At 34.8% G+C, this 21,113-nt stretch overlaps 1 long non-coding RNA gene across 3 annotated transcripts; it reads left to right on the top strand.

Moving 5' to 3' along the window:
* The first annotated feature begins 644 nt into the window (after positions 1–644).
* On the top strand, positions 645–16,807 carry LOC123882368. Of its 3 annotated transcripts, none has more exons than XR_006799792.1 (13): positions 645–1,148; positions 1,777–1,878; positions 7,627–7,852; positions 8,228–8,300; positions 9,010–9,088; positions 9,178–9,477; positions 9,687–9,735; positions 14,247–14,303; positions 14,427–14,516; positions 14,617–14,687; positions 15,489–15,531; positions 16,448–16,528; positions 16,614–16,807. It is a non-coding gene; the product is annotated as an uncharacterized LOC123882368 (long non-coding RNA). The 3 variants fall into 3 exon arrangements; XR_006799793.1 differs by having other exon boundaries at positions 16,607–16,807; XR_006799794.1 differs by lacking the exons at positions 7,627–7,852; positions 8,228–8,300.
* The last annotated feature ends 4,306 nt before the right edge of the window (positions 16,808–21,113 follow it).

Genomic DNA, 21,113 nt, shown 5'->3' with positions numbered 1-21,113 from the left:
TTAATTTTATTCTACTATCTTTTCAGCTATAAGCTATCAGCCATCAGCTATAAGCTAGCTTTTCAGCTATCAGCTAGCTTATAGCTTATTTTTACCAAACTGAGTCTTGCTAAAATTTTATAAATCTTCTCACAACGATTCTAAATTGTTGTTATTTTAAACCATTCTAGTATAAACATGAGTAATTTCTATTTGTTTCTTAAAAAAAGGCTTAATTAATAAAATGGTCCCTTAAAGATATTTTTGGTTTCAGATTGGTTCCTTAAAGAAAAAAAGGTCCAAATAGGTCTCTTAAAGAAAAAAAAGTCCGAATAGGTCCCTTAAAGACATTTTTGGTTTCAGATTGGTTCCTTAAAGAAAAAAAGGTCCAAATAGGTCCCTTAAAGAAAAAAAAGTCCTAATAGGTCCCTTAAAGACATCTCAGGGATCTATTCGAACTTTTTTTTCTTTAAGAGACCTATTTGGACATTTTTTTCTTTAATGGACCAATCTAAAACCAAAAATGTCTTTAAGGGACTATTTTACTAATTAAGCCTAAAAAAAAGTAAAATAGAAAACTGTTGTCAACACATAGCCAGTAAGCCAGCTATTTTTTCCTAAATTTCATTCTTTATTTTTTGTTTAACGCAAAATTTGTCAATATTTTGAAAATCTGATTGCAACTTCCAGAACCTCCAAATTCTCAAAATTCTCTACTCCTATATCCACCGCCGTATATGCAATTCATCCCCTCTTCCATCGAATGAATTTCATAACCCGCACTTTATCTTATCTTACCCATAGATTAATCGTCCGCTTCTTCGCTACTCCTTTCTTGTTTCGAAATTTCGACTCACAACCCTTTTCTATTCCTCCGAGATCCTAAATTTCTGAAACCCTAAGTTCTCAGAGGTGACAGCGATGGAATTTTCTGCAACTGACGAAGGTACCAGTGTGTAATGTCAAAAAAACCCTTTCCCGTTTCTCAGAACCCTCTAATATTCTTTCAAGAACCCTTCAAAGTTCAAGAAATCGAATGTCTCCAGAACCCTAGATTTCTCACGAACCCTTCAAAGTTCAAGAAATCGTAAAGTTCAAGCTGAAATGTCCATTGCTACTCAACAGATAAGAAAGCAAAGGAGTTGGATCAAGAAACCAACCACGCAATTGTAAGTTACTGTTATTTTCGTGTTTTGTCAACTATAAAGGGAATTGGATTTGATTCTAGTATTGTAATGAGGTTATCATGGTCTGTTGATAAATTCGATAGAGCAATTACTGAATTAGATGGTTGGTTATCATGATTAATAATGTTTATAAGATGAATTAATTGTATCATAAGAAGTGATGATTGGTTTGTTTGTTTGTTGATGATGTTGATAGTGTGAGACTGTGAGCAATGATGCAGTTACATACTTGCGTAAATTTTGATTTTGTGACTTGAGGAATGTTGTGCTTGATACACTATATTGTATATTGTAGTTTATATAATTGAATCTATGTGTCCCGGTTCTGATTCAATCTGTGATTTCACAGTGTTGTCCTTCTGTGGGTTTTTGTTGAGTGTTGTATATGTTTGTAGGCTGCTACTTTGCTTGGTTGTGGTGTTTATTATGTTGTTTTCATAGCTGGTTCTGATTCAATAATGTAAAGTGGATTGCTTACTCTTAATATGTAAACAGTCCTAGTAGAAATTTGAAGTTCCTAATGCTTAATTCACATGCTAGCAATTATGTGTTTATGTTGGATATGTTACTTTCTCTCTGTCTTGCTCTAATATTCCATCTTCATTTCTAGAATTAGCAAGGAAATGTTCACTGATTTGGGGCATGTGTCTGCACTTATTCTGGTGGGATTGGTTCGCATGCTCTCCTTACCATGCGCATGGCGATGTTACGGGTAAGCAATTCTTAAACATGCTTATGCAGTTTGCTTTTTTACTCTCCGGCCTTCACCATATGGTCCACTTACATATGATCCACCTACATATACACAAAAATGGATCTTAAGGTTCACTCCTTTTTTCTAATTTCCTTTTGCTTTTGTGCTGTAATCTTTGGGTATAATGCGCTAACTTCTCTATGGTGCTGGGTTTAGTTTGTTTAATTGGAGTCTCAATTTCTGATGCAAATATTTGCTTTTTTGGAGTCTACAAATTTGAGTCATAAATTTTCCAGCAGACACAATATTTTATAAAAAAATTGATCAAAATTGGATGACCCTAATGCAATGAATTTTTTACCAAAAAAATGTGGTTTAGAATATGAATTCTTATTTTATGGTCTAAAACCAATTTGAATATGAATGTTTTATTCATAACTTGAATTCGACCCTTGATAATGATTTTCTCATAACGGTAAATTGGGGAGATGGTTGTGTGCCTTTGTGCCTTCGACGCGAAATTCAGTATGTCCCTCAATGTGCCTAAATTGAGTTTATGTCCCACGATGTCCCTAAACTTGATAGTCTGAATGCAATTTCAATGTGAATGCTTCATAACTTCACATGTAAATGGAGAAGACCATTGGTGCCTTAGATACAAAATTGAATATATGTTCCTTAATGCCCCTTAATTGAGTTTATGTTCCACGATGTCCCTAAAATTGATAGTTTGAATTCAATTTCAATGTGAATGCTTCATAACTTCACATGTAAGTGGAAAAGACCCTTGGTGCCTTAGATACAAAATTGAATATATGTCCCTTGATGCCCCTTAATTGAGTTTATGTCCCTCGATGTCTCTAAAATTGATAGTTTGAATTCAATTTCAATGTGAATACTTCATAACTTTGCATGTAAATGGAGAAGACCCTTGGTGCCTTAGATGCAAAAGTTAATATATGTCCGTTGATGTCCCTCAATTTAGTTTATGTTGCACGACGTCCCTAAAATTGATAGTCTGTATGCAATTTCAATGTGATTATTTCATCACTTCATATGTAAATGGAGAAGAAGACCCTTTGTGCCTTCACCGCTAAATTGAATATATGTCCCTCAATGTGCCTAAATTGAGTTTATGTCCCACGATGTCCCTAAAATTGATAGTCTGAATACAATTTCAATGTGAATGCTTCATTACTTCACATGTAAATGGAGAAGACCATTGGTGCCTTAGATACAAAATTGAATATATGTTCCTTAATGCCCCTTAATTGAGCTTATGTTCCATGATGTCCCTAAAATTGATAGTTTGAATTCAATTTCAATGTGAATGCTTCATATCTTCACATGTAAGTGAAGATGACCCTTGGTACCTTAGATACAAAATTGAATATATGTCCCTTGGTGCCCCTTAATTGAGTTTATGTCCCACGATGTCCCTAAAATTGATAGTTTGAATTCAATTTCAATATGAATGCTTCATAACTTCACATGTAAGTGGAGAAGACCCTTGGTGCCTTAGATGCAAAAGTGAATATATGTCCGTCGATGTCCCTCAATTTAGTTTATGTCGCACGACATCCCTAAAATTGATATTCTGAATGCAATTTCAATGTGATTACTTCATCACTTCACATGTAAATGGAGAAGACCCTTTGTGCTTTCGACGCTAAATTGAATATATGTCCCTCAATGGACCTAAATTGAGTTTATGTCCCACGATGTCCCTAAAATTGATAGTTTGAATTCAATTTCATTGTGAATGCTTCATAACTTCACATGTAAGTGAAGATGACCCTTGGTACCTTAGATACAAAATTGAATATATGTCCCTTGATGCCCCTTAATTGAGTTTATGTCCCACGATGTCCCTAAAATTGATAGTTTGAATTCAATTTCAATATGAATGCTTCACTACTTCACATGTAAGTGGAGAAGACCCTTGCTGCCTTAGATGCAAAAGTGAATATATGTCCGTTGATGTCCCTCAATTTAGTTTATGTCGCACGATGTCCCTAAAATTGATAGTCTGAATGCAATTTCAATGTGATTACTTCATCACTTCACATGTAATTGGAGAAGAAGACCCTTTGTGCTTTCGACGCTAAATTGAATATATGTCCCTCAATGTACCTAAATTGAGTTTATGTCCCACGATGTCCCTAAAATTGATAGTCTGAATGCAATTTCAATGTGAATGCTTCATAGCTTCACATGTAAATGGAGAAGACCATTGGTGCCTTAGATACAAAATTGAATATATGTTCCTTAATGCCCCTTAATTGAGCTTATGTTCCACGATGTCCCTAAAATTGATAGTTTGAATTCAATTTAAATGTGAATGCTTCTTAACTTCACATGTAAGTGGAGATGACCCTTGGTACCGTAGATACAAAATTGAATATATGTCCATTGATGCCCCTTAATTGAGCTTATGTTCCACGATGTCCCTAAAATTGATAGTTTGAATTCAATTTCAATGTGAATGCTTCATAACTTCACATGTAAGTGGAGATGACCCTTGGTACCGTAGATACAAAATTGAATATATGTCCCTTGATGCCCCTTAATTGAGTTTATGTCCCACGACGTCCCTAAAATTGATAGTCTGAATGCAATTTCAATGTGATTACTTCATCACTTCACATGTAAATGGAGAAGAAGTCCCTTTGTGCTTTCGACGCTAAATAGAATATATGTCCCTCAATGTGCCTAAATTGAGTTTATGCCCCACGATATCCCTAAAATTGATAGTCTGAATGCAATTTCAATGTGAATGCTTCATAACTTCACATGTAAATGGAGAAGACCATTGGTGCCTTAGATACAAAATTGAATATATGTTCCTTAATGCCCCTTAATTGAGTTTATGTCCCACGATGTCCCTAAAATTGATAGTTTGAATTCAATTTCAATGTGAATTCTTCATAACTTCACATGTAAGTTGAGATGACCCTTGGTACCGTAGATACAAAATTGAATATATGTCCCTTGATGCCCCTTAATTGAGTTTATGTCCCACGATGTCCCTAAAATTGATAGTTTGAATTCAATTTCAATATGAATGCTTCATAACTTCACATGTAAGTGGAGAAGACCCTTGGTGCCTTAGATGCAAAAGTGAATATATATCCGTCGATGTCCCTCAATTTAGTTTATGTCTCACGACGTTCCTAAAATTGATAGTCTGCATGCAATTTCAATGTGATTACTTCATCACTTCACATGTAAATGGAGAAGAAGACCCTTTGTGCTTTCGACGCTAAATTGAATATATGTCCCTCAATGTGCCTAAATTGAGTTTATGTCCCACGATGTCCCTATAATTGATAGTCTGAATGCAATTTCAATGTGAATGCTTCATAATTTCACATGTAAATGGAGAAGACCATTGGTGCCTTAGATACAAAATTGAATATATGTTCCTTAATGCCCCTTAATTGAGCTTATGTTCCACGATGTCCCTAAAATTGATAGTTTGAATTCAATTTCAATGTGAATGCTTCATAACTTCACATGTAAGTGGAAAAGACCCTTGGTGCCTTAGATACAAAATTGAATATATGTCCCTTGATGCCCCTTAATTGAGTTTATGTCCCACGATGTCTCTAAAATTGATAGTTTGAATACAATTTCAATGTGAATACTTCATAACTTCGCATGTAAATGGAGAAGACCCTTGGTGCCTTAGGTGCAAAAGTGAATATATGTCCGTTGATGTCCCTCAATTTAGTTGATGTTGCACGACGTCCCTAATATTGATAGTCTGAATGCAATATCAATGTGATTACTTCATCACTTCACATGTAAATGGAGCAGAAGACCCTTTGTGCCTTCAACGCTAAATTGAATATATGTCCCTCAATGTGCCTAAATTGAGTTTATGTCGCACGATGTCCCTAAAATTGATAGTCTGAATGCAATTTCAATGTGAATGCTTCATAACTTCACATGTAAATGGAGAAGACCATTGGTGCCTTAGATAAAAAATTGAATATATGTTTCTTAATGCCCCTTAATTGAGCTTATGTTCCACGATGTCCTTAAAATTGATAGTTTGAATTCAATTTCAATGTGAATGCTTCATAACTTCACATGTAAGTGAAGATGACCCTTGGTACCTTAGATACAAAATTGAATATATGTCCCTTGATGCCCCTTAATTGAGTTTATGTCCCACGATGTCCCTAAAATTGATAGTTTGAATTCAATTTCAATATGAATGTTTCATAACTTCACATGTAAGTGGAGAAGACCCTTGCTGCTTTAGATGCAAAAGTGAATATATGTCCGTCGATGTCCCTCAATTTAGTTTATGTCGCACGACGTCCCTAAAATTGATAGTCTGAATGTAATTTCAATGTGATTACTTCATTACTTCACATGTAAATGGAGAAGAAGACCCTTTGTGCTTTCGACGCTAAATTGAATATATGTCCCTCAATGTGCCTAAATTGAGTTTATGTCCCACGATGTCCCTATAATTGATAGTCTGAATGCAATTTCAATGTGAATGCTTCATAATTTCACATGTAAATGGAGAAGACCATTGGTGCCTTAGATACAAAATTGAATATATGTTCCTTAATGCCCCTTAATTGAGCTTATGTTCCACGATGTCCCTAAAATTGATAGTTTGAATTCAATTTCAATGTGAATGCTTCATAACTTCACATGTAAGTGGAAAAGACCCTTGGTGCCGTAGATACAAAATTGAATATATGTCCCTTGATGCCCCTTAATTGAGTTTATGTCCCACGATGTCTCTAAAATTGATAGTTTGAATTCAATTTCAATGTGAATACTTCATAGTGTTGTGGTTCTGTGGGTTTTTGTTGTGTGTTGTATATGGTTGTAGGTTGCTACTTTGTTTGGTTGTGGTGTTTATTGTGTTGTTTTCATAGCTGGTTCTGATTCAATCTGTGATTTCACAGTGTTGTCCTTCTGTGGGTTTTTGTTGAGTGTTGTATATGTTTGTAGGCTGCTACTTTGCTTGGTTGTGGTGTTTATTATGTTGTTTTCATAGCTGGTTCTGATTCAATAATGTAAAGTGGATTGCTTGCTCCTAATATGTAAACAGTCCTAGTAGAAATTTGAAGTTCCTAATGCTTAATTCACAGGGTAGCTATTATGTGTTTATGTTGGATATGTCAGTTTCTCTCTGTCTTGCTCTAATATTCCATCTTCATTTCTCGAATTAGCAAGGAAATGTTCACTGATTTGGGGCATGTGTCTGCACTAATATCTAGACAATTCTAATCTAGAATTTATGACGAGACTCAAGTTAATTCAAGTGATAAGTATTATTATAAGAAATTTAAAGTACTAGTAATTTAAAAGTTTGTTTAATATACATTGTAAGATTCATTCATAATAGAATCCTTATATACCAGAGCAGGTTCCTCAACATTAGTTATGGCCTATTCTTTTCTGTCCCCTTTATTACTAAATTTTCATTCTCCTAAGCTCAATGAAGAGACATCTTCTATTGCCTACTTATATGAAATGATCATGTCGGCGTCACTGTTTCCACCATTTTCGTCTCACAGATAGATTCAGGTTCCAGAATTGGTTCCAAGAATTGAAGAAATGCATCCGAAGAAGGCATGGCAGTGTCCTTGGTTACAACATGATTCACGGTTGGTGCCATGCAGGGAACAATTGTATCTGAAACTAAGAGAGTTTCGTTCACCGATTTGGAAGCAACAATTTCTTCTTGCAATAATTTCTGCTCACTAACAGAAGGAACCTCGATCTGTTTTGCAGATAAACGAAATTCATCATGCATCAACAAATTGGTATTCAACGGTTCTGATGTAGGGATGTATTTGGGTGAGTTCGATGCACCATGGGAAGAGCTCGGCGAGCAGTTGTAGTGTTGAAGTAGAATCTCCAATTTGGAGATGATTCTGCGAAAGCAACGTTGTTGCGAGCGTGCATTTTCTCCCATCGATCCCATCGATCTTTTTCGGTGATGATGTACTCTGCCATGGTGAGAATGAAAGCACCAATGAAATGATCCTAAAATTGAATAGGAATTAAAGCTAAGATAGCAATCATTCTTATTGAACTTTGATCAATAGTTGCAATACAAAAGGAATTAGAGATGTGAAAAGAGAGTTTGAGAGAGAAGAATAACAACTTCACCAATCACATAAAATGAGAAATAACTCCTAGTTCACTATATATACTATCCATGTGTGATAAAATCCCTTAGTGTGATAATTCGCATCAAGCTTAACAGAATGACCTTCATTTGCCTCTTGTGAGACCTTCCACTCCTCATTTGCTGACTCATCAGTTTCTAGACCCTTCCCTTTATTTTGTCTCATTACATTATATTGAACATATTACTTTTATTTTGTAGATGAATAATGATGACATCGATTAAGACCTTCAAGATTTGGAAGCACAAGATGAACTGTGTTATATTGATCAAGGTGCTAAGAAGTTGATATTTCTTTAATTAAAGGAACCTATTAAGCAACCTAAAAGAGAAAGTTTTTTATGTTGAAAAACTAACTATTTAGATTTTTTAGAAGTTGACTACACAATTTCCAATAAAATACACTACTATATTAGGTCCCTTAACAAGTTCCCTTAGGGCACTGGTTAGCATTTTCCTTAATTTAATTACATAAACAAATACAACAGCTTGAAAGCATATAATAACACACCACTTTTACAACATTCTCGTTTCGTGTAGGATTATATTACTAGCGCATGTGGTACTTGAATTATTTCCTGAGGCTTCTGATTTGAATTGTATATATATCATCTCAAGTTGTTTTGCTCGATTAGAGTACTCTAACTTCGAACATTTTTATTCAATATTCTATTATTTTTGTTTGAAATTCCATGTCATGAATGTGATGCCCCTAGTGTGGGCAACACGTTCCTATGTCTGCATTGCACATTTTTCAAATTATTCACAATACCTTTGAAGCTAAAATTCCAATAAGAAGATTTGAAAAGAGAAGCCCTCAAAATACAAACATTTTTAAAACTCTACATGCACTGAAAAATATCTCTTTTTCCCATTTTCTTGAAGGAATAAAAATTAAAATGAACAACATATATTCTCTTGGGAATTCATTGTTGGAATTAACATTATGTATATTCTTCTCGGTTGAACCAATGAATTTGCAGGAAGCAGTGGCTAAGCGGCCTCAACTGTGGCCGTTGTGTTTGATTTTGAAAGTATTTTTACCATAGAGAACTTAACGAGGTATGAGTTTTTCTTAGAAATGTTGTATCTCTTCTTGCACTTATCTGGGTTGTTGATTTCATAATGGAAGATTCTTGTAAGGTATGCAGGTATATTCTGGTGGGATTGGTTCATAAGCAATTCTTAAACGTGCTTATGCAGTTCGTTTTTTTACTCTCCGGCCTTCACCATATGGTCCACTTACATATGATCCACCTACATATCAACAAAAATGGAACTTAAAGTTCACTTTTTTGTTTCCTTTTGGTTTTATGCTGTAATCTTTGGCATTGCATTAAGTTCAAAACATTTCTTTTTCACTTATGCCATCTCTAAGTTTGTGACCATTATATTCTTTAGAATGTTCGTCAGGCCAACCTCCCGCAGAGCACAACTTAGGGGTCTTTTTGGTGCGTATCGTCTGAACTACAGTTTACATATTTGTTTTTCAAGTGTCATGCTGTTGGGAGTCCATGATTAGCAATTTGGCATGTTTTTAATATTTCTGATGTTTTAAAAAAGAGAAAATCTAAAATAATCCTTTGTTTGGATGTCTCTTATTTTTATTATTCTGTATTATTAAAAAACTTATTTACTTTTCCCCCTTTTCATCTCTCAGGTTTTACAACAAAACAAGGCCATTTCTTCTCGGCATTCAGGATCCTCAGGTTCTCTTTGATGAACTGCCTTTTGTCTTTGTAAAGTAAATTTTTTATTGTTAAGCGCAAGAAAGTGGACATGTTTTTAAAGCTGAACTTTCATGATTTTCCGCCGTCTTTTATTTGCATTTATCGTTTGCAAATTTATTAATGTGTGTTTTTTGGGTGGGGGTTTGGGTATATAATGCGCTAACTTATCTATGGTGCTGAGTTTAGTTTGTTTAATCGGAATCTCATTTTCTGATGCAAATTTTTTTTTTTTTTGGAGTCTACAAATTCTGAGTCATAATTTTTCCAGCAGACACAATATTTTATAGATAATTGATTAAAATTGGATGACCCAAATGCGATGAATTTTTTCCAAAAAAAACGTGGGTTACAATATGGATTCTTAATTTATGGTCTAAATGCAATTTGAAAATGAATGTTTTATTCATAACTTAAAGACGACCCTTGATAATAATTTTTTCATAACGATAAATTAGGGAGATGGTTGTGTGCCTTGGTGCCTTCGATGCGGAAATATATGTCCCTGAATGTTCCTAAAGTGAGTTTATGTCCCACTGATGTCCCTAAAATAGATAGTCTGAATGCAATTTCAATGTGAATGCTTGATAACTTCACATGTAAATGGAGAAGACCCTTGGTGCCTTAAATGCAAAATTGAATATATGTCCGTCAATGTGCCTAAATTGAGTTTATGTCCCACGATATCCCTAAAATTGATAGTCTGAATGCAATTTCAATGTAAATGCTTCATAATTTCACGTGTAAGTGGAGAAGACGACCCGTGTTACCTTAGATGCAAAATTGATTATATGTCCCAAGATTGAGTTTATGTCGCACGTTGTCCCTAAAATTGATTGTCTGAATGCAATTTCAATGTGAATGCTTCACAACTTCACATGTAAGTGGAGAAGACCCTTGGTGCCCTAGATGCATAAATAAATATGTCCCTCGATGTGCCTAAATTGAGTTTATGTCACACGATGTCTCTAAAATTGATAGTCTGAATGCAATTTCAATGTGAATGCTTCACAACTTCGCATGTAAGTGGAGAAGACCCGTGGTGCCTTAGATGCGAAATTGAATATGTCCCTCGATGTCCCTATTGAGTTTATGTCCCACGATGTCCCTAAAATTGATAGTCTGAATGCAATATTAATGTGAATGCTTCATAACTTCCCATGTAAATGGAGAAGACCCTTGGTGCCTTAGATGCAAAATTGAATATATGTCCCTCGATGCCCCTTAATTGAGATTAAGTCCCACGATGTCCCTAAAATTGATAGTTTGAATGCAATATTAATATGAATGCTTCATAACTTCACATGTAAGTGGAGAAAACCCTTGGTGCCCTAGATGCATAAATTAATATATGTTCCTCAATGTCCCTCAATTTATTTTATATCGCACGATGTCTCTAAAATTAATAGTCTGAATACAATTTCAATGTGAATGCTTCATAACTTCACGTGTAAGTGGAGAAGACCCGTGTTACCTTAGATGCAAAATTGATTATATGTCCCTAGATTGAGTTTATGTCGCACGATGTCCCTAAAATTGATAGTCTGAATGCAATTTCAATGTGAATGCTTCACAACTTCACATGTAAGTGGAGAAAATCCTTGGTGCCTTAGATGGAAAATTGAATATATGTCCCTCGGTGTCCCTAAATTGACTTTATGTCACACGATGTCCAAAAATTTGATAGTCTGAATGCAATTTCAATGTGAATGCTTCACAACTTCGCATTATGCAAAATTGAATATATGTCCCTCGATGTCCCTATTGAGTTTATGTCCGACGATATCCCTAAAATTGATAGTCTAAATGGAATATTAATGTGAACGTTTCATAACTTCACATGTAAATGGAGAAGATCCATCGTGCCTTAGATGCATAATTGAATATATGTCCCACGATGCCCCTTTATTGAGTTTATGTCCCACGATGTCCCTAAAATTGATAGTTTGAATGCAATTTCAATGTGAATGCTTCATAACTTCACATGTAAGTGGAGAAGACCCTTGTTGCCCTAGATGCAAAAATGAATGCAATTTCAATGTGATTGCTTCATACCTTCACATGTAAGTGGAGAAGAAAACCCTTGGTGCCTTAGATGCAAAATTGAATATATGTCCCTCGATGTCCCTATTGAGTTTATGTCCGACGATGTCCCTAAAATTGATAGTCTAAATGCAATTTGAATGTGAATGCTTCATAACTTCACATGTAAGTGGAGAAGACCCTTGGTGCCTTAGATGCAAAAATGAATACATGTCCCTCAATTTATTTTATGTCGCACGATGTCCCTAAAATTGATAGTCTGAATGCCATTTCAATGTGATTGCTTCATAACTAAACATGTAAGTGGAGAAGAAGACCCTCGGTACTTTAGATGCAAAATTGAATATCTGTCCCTCAATTTATTTTATATCGCACGATGTCCCTAAAATTGATAGTCTGAATGCAATTTCAATGTGATTGCTCCATAACTAAAGATGTAAGTGTAGAAGAAGACCCTTGGTGCCTTAGTTGCAAGATTGAATATATGTCCGTCAATGTGCCTAAATTGAGCTTATTTTCCACGATGTCCCTAAAATTGATAGTCTGAATGCAATTTCAATTTGAATGCTTCATAACCTCACGTGTAGGTGGAGAAGACACGTGGTGCCTTAGATGCAAAATTGAATATATGTCCCTTGATGGCCCTTAATTGAGTTTATGTCTCACGATATCCCTAAAATTGATAGTTTGAATGCAATTTCAGGCCCTTAATTGAGTTTATGTCTCACGATATCCCTAAAATTGATAGTTTGAATGCAATTTCAATGTGAATGCTTCATAACTTCACATGTAAGTGGAGAAGACCCTTGGTACCTTAGATGCAAAAATGAATACATGTCCTTGATAGGATTTTCATAACTATCACTCCCTCAATTTATTTTATGTCGCACGATGTCCCTAAAATTGATAGTCTAAATGCAATTTCAATGTGAGTGCTTCATAACTAAACATGTAAGTGGAGAAGAAGACCCTCGGTGCCTTAGATGCATAATTGAATATTTGTCCCTCAATTTACTTTATCTCGCACCATGTCCCTAAAATTGATAGTCTGGATGCAATTTCAATGTGATTGCTTCATAACTAAAGATGTAAGTGGAGAAGAAGACCCTTGGTGCCTTAGATGCAAAATTGAATATATGTCCATCAATGTGCCTAAATTGAGTTTATGTCCCACGATGTCCCTAAAATTGATAGTCTGAATGCAATTTCAATATGAATGCTTCATAACTTCACGTGTAAGTGGAGAAGACCCGTGTTACCTTAGATGTAAAATTGATTATATGTCCCTAGATTGAGTTTATGCCGCACGATGTCTCTAAAATTGATAGTCTGAATGCAATTTTAATGTGAATGCTTCACAACTTCACATGTAAGTGGAGAAGATCCTTGGTGCCTTAGATGGAAAATTGAATATATGTCCCTCGGTGTCCCTAAATTGACTTTATGTCACACGATGTCCAAAAATTTGATAGTCTGAATGCAATTTCATTGTGAATGCTTCACAACTTCGCATGTAAGTGGAGAAGAACCGTGGTGCCTTAGATGCAAAATTGAATATATGTCCCTCGATGTCCCTATTGAGTTTATATCCGACGATATCCCTAAAATTGATAGTCTGAATGCAATATTAATGTGATTGCTTCATAATTTGACATGTAAATGGAGAAGATCCTTGGTGCCTTAGATGCATAATTGAATATATGTCCTTCGATGCCCCTTAATTGAGTTTATGTCCCACGATGTCCCTAAAACCTGACATGTAAGTGGAGAAGACCCTTGGTGCCCTAGATGCAAAATTGAATATATGTCCCTCGATGTCCCCATTGAGTTTATGTCCGACGATGTCTCTAAAATTGATAGTCTGGATACAATTTCAATGTGATTGCTTCATAACTTCACATGTAGGTGGAGAAGAAAACCCTTGGTGCCTTAGATGCAAAATTGAATATATGTCTCTTGAATCCTTGATGTCCCTATTGAGTTTGTGCCCACGATGTCCCTAAAGTTGATAGTCTGAATGCAATTTCAATTTGAATGCTTCATAACTTCACGTGTAGGTGGAGAAGATCCGTGGTGCCTTAGATGCAAAATTGAATATATGTCCATCGATGTCCCTAAATTGAGTTTATGTCGCACGATGTCCCTAAAATTGATAGTCTGAATTCAATTTCAATGTGAATGCTTCATAACTTCACATGTAAGTGGAGAAGACCCTTGGTGCCTTAGATGCAAAATTGGATATATGTCCCTCGATGTCCCTAAATATAGTTTATTCTGAACGATGTCCCTAAAATTGACAGTCTGAATGCAATTTCAATGTGAATGCTTCATAACTTCACATGTAAATGGAGAAGACCCTTGGCTCCTTAGATGCAAAATTAATAGTCTTGTTTTTTATTTTTGTTCTTTTTCTGTATATGTCAATGAATGTGTGACTTTGTTCCTTTTAGGTTGAAATTTTTGGGTCTTTCAGGACAGGACTGTACCTTCTTACTAGTGATATTGATGTAAGTCATCCTTTTCATATTGTGATGCTTAACTGAGCTGAACCTTTCCTATGAACTAGGACATGTAGCTGATTGATTGATATTATACACTGTTATCATCAAATCTTTTTTGGCTGCGGGTAGTGATTCATAAATCAGGCATACCGAATCCGCAGATTGGTTTGAATGCAATTTCTAGATCATTGTCACAGAAATATGGCAAAAAAGATACAGGTCTGGTATGGTTACTCAAATATTAGTTTTTTGGTTGCCAATATAAAGTGTTTATTCAAAATTTTAAGTGTTCGGTGTTTTGCTTGGGAATGTTTTTCAGGTCATTGGAAAGCCTCATGTGCCAATTATTAAATTCGGTGGAAAGAAGATTGGTCTTTCCTTTGATATAAGGTTTGACGACATTCTCCTCTTTGATTACTAGATTTTTGTTTCACACTTTTCCTTGATTGCTATACGCTTATTGCTTATGCTACTTAATGATGTTAATGTCATCATAATGTTTTAGATTACTGGTAATTTATTTATATAATTGTATATGATATTAGATGTTGGATGAAGTATTTGACTTGAACTTCTTTTCATATGTTGATTTTTTATGAGTTTCTGTATTTGCGCAAACTACTGAAAAATACATGGTGGCTTTTAATTTATTGTCTGTGTATTAGGGAGTGGGGTTATTTTGCAATACCATATGCTATATGTGTCTTGGGAAAATTTCTTTGACATGGTATATAATATGCACCATATGAAGTCGTTTTTGTGCTTGTTCATTAATTTTTCTTTGGTGTACATACAAATTCTGCTTAGCTCACTGTTTTTTGTATTTCCAGTGGGAGGCCATTTGTTGTTTTTCTTCCATCATGCATTTATTTTTCTTATCAAGTAGGTAAATAGTTACAGAACATAGACTTATAATGCAAAACAACCATACTATTAATTTCACACCATTGAATTTTAACATTAGTAGTCACTACATATTTTAAGGCAAGTTGCAATTACATTATTCTTCTTTTACTATCACTAGATATGCATTGGTCGTCACATGTCTAAATGTCTGATTGTTGTGTTCTTGCTCAAATTTGTGTGCATAAAAACCAGTTTAACCTATTTCAGTGTTATGTTTTCTTTTCTTTTTCAAAAACTCAATATCACTAATCCATTGTGGAATTATATGCTTCTTTTCTTCTTCAGTTCTGACATAGAGAATGGACCTAAAGCTGCCGAGTATATTCAGGTTTGCTTTTATTATTTCCACTACTCAGCCTCAAGATTCATTTTTCTATAATTTGATCAATTTACAAATTCTAATACGTACGTACGATTAATTTATATAAGTTTTGTTTAAATTCTCCTGTAAACAAATAATGGAAGAAAATGATTCTATGAAATTCTTAGATGTGGTTGGCATTAAATTGTGAACTGCGTATATTGATCAAGGTGCTAAGAAGTTGATATTTCTTTAATTTAAGGGAACCAAATAAGAAACCTAAAGAGAAAGTTTTATGTTGAAAATATAACTATTTAGATTTTTAGAAGTTTACTACACAATTTCCAATAAAATACACTACTATATTAGGTTCCTTAACAAGTGCCCTAACCCTTAGGGCACTGGTTAGCGTTTTCCTTAATTTAATTACATAAACAAATACAACAACTTGGAAGCGTATAATAACACACCACTTTTACATCATTCTCGTTTCGTGTAGGATTATATTACTGATTGCATTTGGTACTTGAATTATTGCCTGAGGGTTCTTATTTGAATTACATATATCATCTCAAGTTGTTTAGCTTGATTAGAGTACTCTAACTACGAACTTTTTTATTCAATATTCTATTATTTTTGGTTCAAATTCCATCTCATGAATGTGATGCCCTTAGTGTGGGCAACACATTCCTATTCCTGCATTGCACATTTTTCAAATTATTCACAATACCTTCGAAGTTAAAATTCCATTAAGAAGATTTGAAAAGAGAAGCCCTCAAAATACAAACATTTTTAAAACTCTACCTGCACTGAGAAATATTTCTTTTTCCCATTTGCTTGAAGAAATAAAAATTAAAATGAACAAAATATATTCTCTTGGGATTCAGTGTTGAACCAATGAACATTAATATTCTTCTTCTCGGTTGAACCAATGAATTTGCAGGAAGCAGTGGCTAAGTGGCCTTAACTGCGGCCGTTGTGTTTGATTTTGAAAGAATTTTTACAACAAAGATAACTTAATGAGGTACGAGTTTTCTTAAAATTGTTGTATCTCTTGCACTCATCTGGGTTCTTGATTTCCTAATGGAAGATTCTTGTAAAGTATGCAGGTATATTCTGGTTGGATTGGTTTGTATGCTCTCCTTACCATGCTCATGGTGATGTTAAGGGTGAACAATTCTTAAACGTGCTTATGCAGTTCCTTTTTTTACTCTCTGACCTTCACCATATGGTCCACTTAAAGTTCACTTTTTTCATTTCTTTTGCTTTTGTGCCGTAATCTTTGGCATTGCATTAAGTTCAAAATACTTCTTTTCACCTATGTCATCTCTAAGTTTGTGACCATTATATTCTTCAGAATGTTCGTGATAGAAGATTAATAGTAGTTAATTAAATAATTATTAGGTAGTAGTTTATTAATAATTTAGGTATTAATAGTATTTATGTTATTAGTTGGACTTTACTTGAATTGTTAGTTAATTGGGCCTTTAGGCCCATCTAAGGTTTTATCCATTTAGAAGTAGTATAAATGTAGTGATGAACACAAATCAAAGTAATGAATTAAAAATGAAGTCTTTTATTTATCTTTATTTATTTGCATTTTTTTATTGCTTTCCTAGGTTTAGCTTAGTGTAGCTTGATAGAGCTTCAACTCTCTATCATTGGTGCTTTCATTTTTCTACTCTAATCCTCCCATGGCAGAATCTCCATTCCATCACCCATATTATTCAACCGTACCTTCACCTACACCATATTACCCTTCACCCATTTCTCCATTTTCTCCCATCAACACAACCACTCCATCTCAATCTACACCCTACCCATACCCATCAGATACAACTTCCAATCCCTATGATTATGGATATTCCAGCTACTACAATTCCTACCAACACACAAACCTATCGCCTCCCATCATTACCCACAACACCACCAACACCTTGCAGCAACAAGCCAATACCATCCAACAACCTTTCTACCACCATCAGCCACCCAATACCTCCACTCTCATCCATCATCATGTTGACCTTCCCTCTCACCAGAACCAAAACCCCACACCAACAGTCCCTCCTTCATTTCCTACTGACACCATTCACAAACCACCAACACCCACTCCATCACCAAACCCATATATCTCCTCACCGTCACCACAAACACTCCCTCCTTCAAGATTAGAGACAAAACTTTCTAATTTTGATGGAAGTGAAGATGCTTATTGGTGGATTATTTGCTCCGAAAAATCCTTCAACAACAGGAATCATAGCTTATCAGATGCAGAGAAAATAATTGAAAGTATTTTAGCATTGAGAGGTGCTGCTCTCACATGGTGGTTCGGCTGGTTTCCCACACATCGAAGGCCATGTTGGGACTCTTTCACATGTGGATTACTTCGCCAATTCAAGCCTGAATGGATACCCATTTTACCCATTGATGGTGAAGAAGACTCAACCAAAGAAGATACTGAGTTCATCACTTTGGTTGAAGAAAAAGAAGAGCCAAAAGTAATAGAAGACACTACCACCATTGAAGGTGAAGATGAAGAACCAGATGCAACCATTCAAGAAGCATCACTCAAAGAAGAAACAGAGAGATATTTTATTGACGAACCAACACCTCTGCCTCTTGAGTCCGTTCATTTCACACTGAAAAATGGGGTTGCAGTCATTGTTCTTCAGGACACAGTGAAGACAAGGCCACTAGACATCACGACCTTGTCGGAGCTTTCGGAAAAGCCACCGGATCCACCGCCGCATCCAATCATAGCTCATTTTTCACCTCACGCGCCACCACCAGTACGGCCACGATCACTAGTCTCTGATCCAACACCGGTACCGCCTCCACCAGAACCGCCGGATCTAAATTCATCTCCGAACACAGTTTTGTGTCCACCTCCGCCGCTACCACCATCACTATTGAACCCGCCGCTGCCAACACCACTGAAACCGCCACCCCCAAGACCACCAGATTCAAATATTTTCAAGAATATAAATGAGGAGCTTATACTGGATGAAATTTCATTCGCTATAAAACTGATTGAGATTCATTTGCTGAAACCTCCGGGAGTCTATTTCGCTCCGGCGCCGCCACCGAAACCACCAGATAAAATCATAGCTCAGTCTCCACCTCCGGTGCCACCATCGTCATCCAAACTACTGCTACCAACACCGTTCATCAACCCAGCTTTTCGACCACCAGCCAAACCACCTGACATAATTGATCCTCACTTGCTGCAAATATTTTCACGCGGTTTCGGTACTACTGGTACTATCAATTCACTAGGGGACAAACTACATCCCTCCTTATGCCACCTATCACCCACTAAACAAATTCCACCAACAGAAACATGTCACGTGTCCCACTATGTTTGCAAGTGTACCAATACTCCTAATACCCTCAACCGTACGACTATACCCATGTGCCAGCTATTGTCTAATTTCAAGAATTCAAAGTTAGCATCCAATGTACCAATTACTAGCCTCTTAACAACATCATATGTGCATTGGACTAAGTTTTCATTTAATGGACTTCCTCGTTTGGGCTTAAGAGTAATGGGCCATTTATGTTTGCTTTGGTCCCAAGTCTCATCACAACACAATTTCGATTTAATCAATCCCCCTCGCACTCATCCAACTCGTAAACCTCCAGATTTGTATCTGAACCTTGAGGACAAGGTTCAAGTGAACCCGGCGGCAATGATAGAAGATTAATAGTAGTTAATTAAATAATTATTAGGTAGTAGTTTATTAATAATTTAGGTATTAATAGTATTTATGTTATTAGTTGGACTTTACTTGAATTGTTAGTTAATTGGGCCTTTAGGCCCATCTAAGGTTTTATCCATTTAGAAGTAGTATAAATGTAGTGATGAACACAAATCAAAGTAATGAATTAAAAATGAAGTCTTTTATTTATCTTTATTTATTTGCATTTTTTTATTGCTTTCCTAGGTTTAGCTTAGTGTAGCTTGATAGAGCTTCAACTCTCTATCAGAGAACCTGAGGATCCTAAATGCCTGAATGCCGAGAAGAAATGGTCGTGCTTTGTTGTAAAACCTGAGATGAAAAGGGGAAAAAGTAAATAAGTTTTTTAATAATAAAGAACAATAAAAAAAAAATAAGAGACATCCAAACAAGGGAATGCACAAGATTATTTTACATTTTCTCTTTTTTAAAACATCGGAAATATTAAAAATAATATAACATGCCAAATTGCTAATCATGGACTCCCAACAGCAAGGCACTTGAAAAACAAACATGTAAACTGTGGTTCAGAAGATACGCACCAAAAAGACCCCTAAGTTGTGCTCTGCAGTAGGTTGGCTCTGACGAACTGATAGAAGATTAATAGTAGTTAATTAAATAATTATTAGGTAGTAGTTTATTAATAATTTAGGTATTAATAGTATTTATGTTATTAGTTGGACTTTACTTGAATTGTTAGTTAATTGGGCCTTTAGGCCCATCTAAGGTTTTATCCATTTAGAAGTAGTATAAATGTAGTGATGAACACAAATCAAAGTAATGAATTAAAAATGAAGTCTTTTATTTATCTTTATTTATTTGCATTTTTTTATTGCTTTCCTAGGTTTAGCTTAGTGTAGCTTGATAGAGCTTCAACTCTCTATCACAATTAGTCATATAGCTCTCAATTAAATCACATGTAATGTTTTTATCTTATTTTTTTAACTAACTAATTAGGTATATATTCAATCTATTGGCTTGACGAGGAACAAAAAAAAAAAAAAAAAAAAAAAAAAAAAAAAAAAAAAAAAAAAAAAAAAAAAAAAAAAAAAAAAAAAAAAAAAAAAAATGCAAATAAATAAAGATAAATAAAAGACTTCATTTTTAATTCATTACTTTGATTTGTGTTCATCACTACATTTATACTACTTCTAAATGGATAAAACCTTAGATGGGCCTAAAGGCCCAATTAACTAACAATTCAAGTAAAGTCCAACTAATAACATAAATACTATTAATACCTAAATTATTAATAAACTACTACCTAATAATTATTTAATTAACTACTATTAATCTTCTATCACAAACCACCACCCAAAAAACACAATAATAAATTTGCAAACGATAAATGCAAATAAAATATGGAGGAAAATCATGAAAGTTCATCATTAAAAACATGCCACTTTCGTGTGCCCAACAATAAAAAATTTACTTTACAAAGATAAAAAGAAGTTCATCAAAGAGAATGATAGAAGATTAATAGTAGTTAATTAAATAATTATTAGGTAGTAGTTTATTAATAATTTAGGTATTAATAGTATTTATGTTATTAGTTGGACTTTACTTGAATTGTTAGTTAATTGGGCCTTTAGGCCCATCTAAGGTTTTATCCATTTAGAAGTAGTATAAATGTAGTGATGAACACAAATCAAAGTAATGAATTAAAAATGAAGTCTTTTATTTATCTTTATTTATTTGCATTTTTTTATTGCTTTCCTAGGTTTAGCTTAGTGTAGCTTGATAGAGCTTCAACTCTCTATCAGTTTGGGTATAATGTGCTAACTTCTCTATGGTGCTGTGTTTAGTTTGTTTAATTGGAGTCTCAATTTCTGATGCAAATATTTGTTTTATTAGAGTCTACGAATAATGAGT

The sequence above is a fragment of the Trifolium pratense genome, linkage group LG4 (genome assembly GCF_020283565.1).
Source record: "Trifolium pratense cultivar HEN17-A07 linkage group LG4, ARS_RC_1.1, whole genome shotgun sequence".
Lineage (NCBI taxonomy): Eukaryota > Viridiplantae > Streptophyta > Magnoliopsida > Fabales > Fabaceae > Trifolium > Trifolium pratense.
Note: the sequence above shows the minus strand (reverse complement) of the source record. Positions and strands in the feature narration are given on the sequence as shown.